Genomic DNA, 9,491 nt, shown 5'->3' on the forward strand with positions numbered 1-9,491 from the left:
TCGTGGTTGATGAACTCATACGTATACTCACCACAGAAGGATTTGCGGTTCAGGGTTACGCCGACGACCTTACGATCACGGTCAGAGGCAGACACCCGTTGGAATAAGCGAGGAGGTTGCAAAAGGCTATCACACTTGTGGAATCCTGGTGTCGATCACACTCGCTCTCGGCAAACCCGAGCAAAACGGAGTTGGTCCTATTCACAAGGAGAAGAAGATTCTATTTTAAGGCTCCTCATCTCTTTGGGACGCAACTACAACTTACAGATGAGGTAAAATATCTTGGTGTCACACTAGATAAAAAACTCACCTGGAAGAACCACGTAAACAGACAGACCCAGAAAGCAATCAGCACCTACTGGGCCTGCCGCAGGCTGTTTGGCCCCACATGGGGACTCAAACCAAGGATGGTCAGGTGGATATACCAGGCCATCCTTGAACCAATTATAACATACGCCTCAATTGTGTGGTGGACCTCCATGAAGAGGGGAGCACACAGAAGGACAATAGGGAGAATATACCGATTAGCGTTGTTGGGGATAACAGGTGCGCTTCCCACTACGCCCACTATGGCTTTGGGTGCGCTGCTCGACATCAAGCCACCCCACTTAACAGTGATGGCAACGGCTTGGAGAGCGGCCATCCGCCTACACCAAGCTGAAGAATGGTGCTCGGCGAGCGGCGGGCACACCGAGATCCTAAGGGATCGGTGGTGACCGCTGCAAGACGGTGTACCTCTTCAGACGGGAATATGACGTGATTATCCCAGAAAGGGAGAAATGGCTAGAGGACCCTAGCGGCATCCTGACTCCGGGGGGGCTAGTCTGGTTTACAGACGGCTCCAAGACCGGGTCTGGCACCGGAGCCGGGATAGCGGGGGAGAGCCCAAAGGTTGAAATGACCTATAAACTGGGCCACCACGTTACGGTCTTCCAAGCAGAAGTGTTTGCCATATGGGCCTGCGCCAAATATAACTTGGAAAAAGACCATTCGGGCAAACACATCTACATTTGCAGTGACAGTATTGCTGCGCTTGGAGCCATCCATTAAGTGGAGGTAGGGTCTAAGCTAGTCAAGGACTGTATACTGACTTTGAGACAGCTATCTCTGAACAGCAGAGTCAAACTACTATGGGTACCAGGTCACGCTGGCATCCCAGGTAACGAGAGGGCTAACGAATTGGCACGACTGGGGGCGACAAGCTCCCAGCCATGCCATGAGTACCCCATTGGTGTCTCAACCTATGCGTTGAAAGGCCTGGCTAAGGACTAGTTAAACCAGGAATTCACCAGGCTCTGGAATAACGCTAATGGCATGAGACACGCGAGGGCCCTTTTTGAGGGACCGTCACAGAAGCTGGGTGACACCCTAATTCACCTGGACAGGGTGCGACTGCGCATGCTCGTGGGCCTAGTGACAGGACACTGGTACACGAGGAAACACCTCGCACGCATGAGACTCACAGAAGAGACATTATGCCCGAGGTGTGAGGAAGAGGACGAAACACCTCTTCACATACTTCTAAGATGCAGAGAACTAAGGGCCCTAAGAGGATCAATCCTGGGGACCTTGGAACTCTCATCATTAAGCATCTCGGCTGGCCTGGTGCCGGTGCTTCTAAATTTTGCTACAGAAGCCCAGCTGCCAAGGTACAGCCAGTAAAGAGGCTGCCTAACGGCCCGGGTACAATGGTCCCCAAGGACTGAGTGCCTGGCGAGCCTCAACTAGGTTAATAATAATAATAATAAATATTATTATATTATTATATTATTATATTATTATATTATTATATTATTATATTATTATATTATTATATTATTATATTATTATATTATTATATTATTATATTATTATATTATTATATTATTATATTATTATATTATTATATTATTATTCTTATGTTATTATTTTTATTATTATTATTTTATTTCAGGTTTTTTATTTTTTGTATATATTTTTAACTTTTTTATAATTATATATTTTCCGCTAATTATGGTGTAGTCATTTATTCCCCTGTAAATGCATTTGCAATTATCAACAATTTTTTTTTATAATTTATCAGTTTCTTTTTGTTTCCTTCATAGTATTACAATTCATGATATTCAAAAACAAATATCCTGCGTTCCTATCACATTTATATAGTTCTTATTCCTACACATTCGTACTTCGGAAAAACATTTGATACATGTCGGAGTACCATATCGGGACATATTATTTTTTAAAAAAAATAACCTTAGGCATTCGATTTGTAGGAATATTCTTCGCTTGGTTATGTTATATTACAAGAAATGTATATATAATATTTGGGTGAAGGTGATATGTCATTCATACATTTCCCAGGTGATGTATGCAGTATCGTATTTTATACTTTGGCGGTGGCATACATAATATAGCTATCGCAGCATCCGTGTGTCATTTAGATGTATGCGAAAAGTGATGTAGAATAGCATGCCGTTAGTTGGATGCAATAACTGAGGTGGCGCTGAAATAAGTTTCTGTTCGGTCTAATTTTCGATGAAACGTTGATTGTTTTACCAACGCGGAATTCGGAGTTCGGCCTCGACGCTCGCATCGCCTTAATTCGTGCAGCTCACTAGGTCTATGGAGATTTTTAATAACGTGTGTGATTCCACTCTACAGCTTGCTTCTTACTTTGCGATCATATAAATGGTGGACAGAAATATATGACGTACGATAACTGATAACCGATGATGATATGGTAAAGATACACGATACAATGAAATTCCTATTATTTATCAAAGAAAAAATTATATGATCGTAAAGTAAGAAGTAAGCTGTAGAGGAGAATCACACATGTTATCAAAAATGTTCCTAGACCTAGCAAACTGCGCGAGTTAAGTATGATCTCTCGTGAACTGCAGTATAGTTAATCCGCAATGGGTATGTTGATTCCCGTTGAATATTGTTTACTTGAAATTATCAAATCGGTCATTTGTCATAGATTACCGATGCCAGAGCTAGGATCTTTCTAGTAGAAGAAAAGTTTTTAATTTTGCGCCTCCTCCGAAAAGGTTGTATTTAGTATGCTATTTAACGATTAAGTAGATTTTATTAATAGCTGTGGAATACTGGTTTAAATGAAATAGAAATTATTTTACACTCTTTAGTGCATTTCGAAGTCGGATTTTTTTTTTGTTAAAAATTATTTCATTTTTATTTTCTTATGAACGCAGTAGCTATTTTGTGTTTTTAAATATGCTCTCTTAGAATTTACCTTTCCTATATACTGGCATTGTGATGTAAATTTAAAAATTGTCTTATAACATCAAATTCGAGCGATACGCAAGACAGACGCGCCAAGGTCACTGGATAGGGGTACCGCTAGACTCCACGTTTAATGCATTAACGTATGGGGAAATTTTGACGGCTTTTTTCTATGGGAACGGTTGATTTCCGGCACATGGTTCCTTTCGAAACTTACGATAAGCCAATAAAAAAATTTGACCTTGAAATTAGGGGTCATGGTCAATTTTGCGGTCGCTTTCTTTTACAGATCTCCACCGATCTAGAGGTGTAGAATCACCCCCCGTGGTCCGTGACATTTCGTTTTATTACACCCTGTACAAGTATTAGAGTCGTGACCACTTTCTGTGCATTCCCAATATACTTCGTATTCAATTATAGATGGACATTGGCTAACTATATGACCCATTACTTGGCAATATTGACAGTGGTTTCTTTTTGATTTGTTCATTTTACACGCGCCGATGAAATGTCCTTGAGCGTTGCAATATTTGCAGATGAGTTCTATCTTATTTTTGACGAATCTACAATTATACGATAGATGGTCTTTCTTTTTACAATATACGCATACCGCGTTATTCCAAAATAAGGCTTCGTGGTTAAAAACCTGGCATATTTGGCACGTATATACTTGTATTGTTGGGTTTGCGCTGTGTTTTTCTAAACTACATAATATGCTAGATGAATCGCCTCTCAATATATTTTGTTTCTTTAATTTGTACTCTATTTCAATAGCTTCTTGTATGAGAGCACTCAGGTCATGATTCTGTTTCAGCTCTAGTCTAATTTCCTGGTTTAATCCATTTTTAAAGCTTTCTATTGGATCAAGTTTTAATGGTCTTGTCAAAATTCTGTATGATTTGTTGATTTATACCCGGTTCCAATTTTTTCAGTTCTTTGATTTGTATTACTAATTCTTGTAGTCTATTGCCATAGGTATTGCCACTAATTCGTCCTGTCTTTGTGTTAATTCTGTTAATTTTCCGTATAGACTGTGTGACGGGTACCGCCGGGGCTTGCCAACTCAGCCGGTAAGTCCGGGGTTCTGACGAATGAGTGAAGTCAGTGGGTTTGGTGTAGAGTAACAAAGGTTTATTATATCTATATGTGCAAGGTACTTACGCTACGGTCCTAGGGGTCCTTACAATCTACGGCCATAATCCTACCGGCTTATCCTACGGGCTTAAACTAGTCGCTTAATTCTAACGGTCGCGGTACGGTTCGGTCACGGTACTGTATAGATCGGTGGCTGTATAGTACGGTCACGGTACGGTTCGGCGCTTCGGTCCGGCACGGTGCGAGCCGTAGCGCGGCACACAGCGGCGGAGGTAGGAGGATGTATGGGAGACGGCGGTAGATGGCCGTGGGCGGAGGGCCGCAGTCGCAACCCGTCCTAACCCCGACAATCGGATGACCGTTAAGGGGGTAGACACGGCACGTGACCTCTCCGATTCGGGACGTCGGTATTGCAGCAGTTTTTTCGTTGGGCCTGGTGGAGCCACTTGTGTGTTTTGTTACGAACTTGAAAGGTTTAATTCTCAGCTAGCGTGCGCGCAACACGATCTAGGAAGGCAACAGCGCCTCAAGTATTTTTACAAACACATTCAAACGCTCATCTCGCCAGAGGCATCGCGACAATACGGCTGAAGAACAAAATCGAAACATTGACGCGTGTTTAGAGTGAGATGTACGGTGATCATACTATCCTTCTTTGAACCTAAATGATAGAATTGTCCCGCTCCGGTAAATTCTGACTGACTGAACGCGTGGATTTTATATAGCGCATCGTAGCACGCCTTGCTGCTGAAAAATATATGCCTACTCTGAAGAACCGAAGGAACGTACAATCTGAGAATTTTTTTAGAAAAAAATGTTTTTTAATTCATAAAAGCATACAGCGTGCGTCACGCAATTGGGACGGGTTATACAGTAATGCTCGGCTAAATTTCACTAAAATCTGCTCGGTTAAATTTCCACGACCCAGCCCCACTCTTCTCCCACCACTCAGCACAGCGAGCTTGGCGAAACCTGATCTCAGTAGACAAGGACAGAAAATGAATACAATGAAAAGAAAGAGAACAGACGCACATCAAATGGATGCCGCGACTGGAAAAAGTAAACATGCAGTAAAGAAAATTTTATTTTCAGTCATTTTCGTCTTACGTTTATAATTGTGGAACCGATGGATAGTTGACATTCTTCCGATTAAAATGAGTCCAAACACGATATAATTTGAACCATATTTACTGTACATGATCCATTATGATTTACATTATGATTAACTCTACGTGATTTCTTATGAAATCATTAGATAACGTAAATACAATCCGATTTACGTCGTGTTTGGACTGATTTCAATCAGAAGGATCTCAATAATTCAATGGTATAATTTTCATAAAAATAAGTTGAAAATTACTGATAGTGAAATTCTCGTTATTGCATGTTCACTTTTTTCACTCGCGGCATCTCTTTGAACTGCCTTACCTCGACCGTCGATGCTAGACGTAGTACGTCTATCTCGCTTCCTCCTATCGTATCTATTCTCTTACTCTGTCAAGTTCTGCTCGAGTCAATTCTCGGAATAAAAACGCTACCCTGCTCGCGATAATTTCACTGCTGACTCCCGAAGGTAGTGAAATTTAGCCGAGCAATACTGTATCTTGAATTTGGTAAGAGATAGGAAAAAGCTGTTCATGTAAAAGTTCAATGGTATGATAATGTTTATTTTTCTATGACTTCATTTTGCAGATGCAGATGCACTTTTTATTTAAATAGAATTGCATTTTTTTCTTTACTCGTATCAACTCCTTGAAACATTCTGCATAAAAAAATACTATTAGAACTAATAAATCGAGAGGCCTCGGCTCTTTCTTTCCTCTCCCATCGCTACTATTCCCTCTCACTATTATAACTCGTCCAAATTGCGTGACGCTTGTATTTTGAGAAACCTATAGTAACTTTGTTTTTACGAAATTAATAAAAAATACAAAGGAGTCAATATTCTGAGTGAATGCAAATAATTTAAATAAATAAATTTCTCGTATACAACTTATATAAACGTTTGCAGAATTATTGCAAAGGGAAGGTATATTCTTCTCTTGTTATACCTCCTCCTTGAGCGAGGTTTGTTATGGGGTGCTGTGAAAAATCCAGGCGGGCGTCAGTCAAAATCTAGCGAAAAGGGACAATCTCAACATTCAGAATGAGAGAAGGATAAAATGACTGTAGTGCGTCTCACTCGGCGTTGTTGCCTTTTTCGCTTGTTTTCGCTTGCTTTCAGTCGAGTGACGTAACCAAGCTAACGCCTGATTTTGGCTACGATTCCAAATCGGCAGCCTTCTTAGTTAGACGCCACCTTATAACTAATAGCTGAACTGAATTTGTCACATGACTTGATCTGTATTATCCACAAAATGGTGGAACTGGTCTGCGAGAATGCTTTTACGGGCATCCGTTATTCGTCCTTATTTCGCAACAAATGAAGACAAAATAGATCTTAATTTACAGGTAAGGGTTGTGGCTAGACCGCTCAACTCATGATTTCAATCACAGCACTCTTTTAGTGGCCTAAAAATGCTTCGATTCCGCGAATGCATTTTGTCGATTTTTTACCTCTTCTTTGGACGCTTATATTACTAAACATCAACATAATCCCACTGAAACATGAGTTGAGCTGTGTGCATTGGACCTTCCTCTTTCGAATAAGCCCTCACCCAGCCCTAAATGTTGTCATACAAGGACGAATAACGGAAGCGCGTAAACCCATGTTTATGCCCATTTTTGCCGGTAATGTCAACGCGCTACTATTACCCGTGTCTATCCCCTTAAGGGCACAGACTCCTTCGAGGCCTCCTCCGAATCGATGTAAGCGCCATTGGAAAGAATCGGGCAATCGTGAAAACACATAATTGAGAAATTCGACATTTGACGGTGTCACACCTAACGTCATTATGCAGAATAAGAAACGAAAGTGAGGTGGCATAGTTGCCAAATCACAAGAAAATACAATACAAAGTGACTAATGCACCGACGAGTGCATTCAGCTCATATGAAGAGGTGTCAAAGAAACAACTGCAATACAAAGTGACTAATGCACCGACGAGTGCATTCAGTTCATATGGAGAACTGTCAAACAAGCAATTGCAATCCAAAGTCACTAATGCACCGACGAGTGCATTCAGCTCATATGGAGAGCTGTCCAATAATAGAAGTACAAAATAATGTAAGTACGTAAAAGAATGTAACTATGAAAGTATTTGGAGAGTGAAGAGGACCGTCTATGACGGGGGTGGTGGTGGGTCTCTTCACACTTTCCTAATAATGTATACTCGCAGCTACTTTGCCTTACTTTGTACAGGAAGAGTGCAATGTATGACAGCGTAAGTATGACACTTATACTTTTGGTATACAAGTAGTTGGATGAATTGGAAATCATCATGAATTTCATATCTGAATTTATTTTAATTATTTTCAGTGACCAGTATCAATGGTGAAAATCCTGTTCTACGAAGTGAGGAAAGGAACCAGGTTTTTGCAATGCAAGCATAAAGATAAGTAAATCACATACGTTTACATGTTTATTGCATGCAGATTGATTAGAACTGATTCTAACTTTTTATTGTAGGTTCAATGACAATTTACTCTTTACACCATTGCAAGAAATATCAGTCAGAAATAGGAAAGTAATAGTGGATTCATCAGGAAGTGTAGGTACCAGTTTTTACATTAAAGTAGTATAAACTGAAAAAGTAATTGTTATTAAACTTATTTATTTTTACAGATCAAACCAGGGTGTACAGCATGATAGTTGAAGATATTCGGTATCGTCTCAACCAAATTGTATACATAATGTTTGTTCAATAATTACTGTCAATTATCTTATAAGTGTACGCAGTTCATGTTCTACTGTAGTATTTTATTAATAAAAAAGGCTTGTACTTTACTGGGCATTATTTTAATCCTTTTATTTACTAATCTAACCCTAACCCTAACCGTTTAGTATTTTATTATGGAAAAAGGTGTAACATAAGGAACTTTATTTTTCTGGGATTTCCCATCTTTTATTTTTCCTTCTCACTTATAGTTCCTCACTCCAACGTAACATTTTGTAGCATAAGCATATTTTAATTAATTAAAAGTATAATAAATTTGCACTATCAACCAAACTTTGCGTTTAAATTTTGTCAAGTACAATGCGACAGCTGACTATTTCTTTTACATTCAGAATAGAATATAGAATTAGCCAAAAGCGCCCTCTCGTTTTCATCGGCCTGCCCTACATCTATGGGTATTACCATTTCGGTGCAGAAAAATCTGCTGTAATACCGACCGGCCAAATCAGAGAGGTCACGTGCCGTGTCTACCCCCTTAAGGCTGTCGCATTGTACTTGACAAAATTTAAACGCAAAGTTTGGTTGATAGTGCAAATTTATTATACTTTTAATTAATTCAAATATGCTTATGCTATAATATGTTACGTTGGAGTGAGGAACTATAATTGAGAATGAAAAATAAATGATGGGAAATCCCAGAAAAATAAAGTTTCTTAGGTTACATCTTTTTTTATATAAAAATACTAAACGGTTAGGTTATGGTTAGATTAGTAAATAAATAGCGAATTAATATTTAAACAAAAAGGGAAGCCTTTTTTATTAATAAAATAATACAGTAGAACATGAACTCTATACACTTATAAGATAATTGAAAGCAATTATTGAACAAACATTATGTATACAATTTGGTTGAGACGATTCCGGATCGCTTGTTGCTATAAATAAATACGGCGAGATCGTCTTTTGTCGCGAACGTTCTCGTACGCATGATCGACGTGAAATTTCGCTGGATATCTGCTACAATACTAATAATTAATTTCAAAACATGTGAATGGGAGACAAATAGCGGAGAGGGGCCCGAGGATTGGAGTCGATGCTACGCGCCATCATAGTAGGCGCCGAACGCGCAAAGGAGAGCTCCAATATAAAAAATGAAAGAAGGAAATATGTAATATTGTATTACATATTATAAAATACCATGATATTACTGCATCGAAAACTAATGACTTCATGCAAATCTATAATATAAAACATAACTTACCTTTCTTGCCGTTTTTTATTTTTAGATACACGCTTTGCAAATATGGTATAACTCCGATTTTTCTAATTCCCTTTCAAATGCATTCTGCTTCTTGCATTTTCACTTTCTTCTTTTCGTTCCATATTCACACAATT

General features: G+C 39.3%; 1 long non-coding RNA gene across 1 annotated transcript; it reads left to right on the forward strand.

The window, feature by feature from the left end:
• Positions 1-7,188: 7,188 nt before the first annotated feature.
• LOC117609770 (uncharacterized) lies at positions 7,189-8,289 on the forward strand. The gene is made up of 3 exons (XR_004582678.2): positions 7,189-7,643; positions 7,739-7,970; positions 8,045-8,289. It is a non-coding gene; the product is annotated as an uncharacterized LOC117609770 (long non-coding RNA).
• The last annotated feature ends 1,202 nt before the right edge of the window (positions 8,290-9,491 follow it).

This window comes from Osmia lignaria, chromosome 7, assembly GCF_051020975.1.
Source record: "Osmia lignaria lignaria isolate PbOS001 chromosome 7, iyOsmLign1, whole genome shotgun sequence".
In the NCBI taxonomy this organism is placed as follows: domain Eukaryota; kingdom Metazoa; phylum Arthropoda; class Insecta; order Hymenoptera; family Megachilidae; genus Osmia; species Osmia lignaria.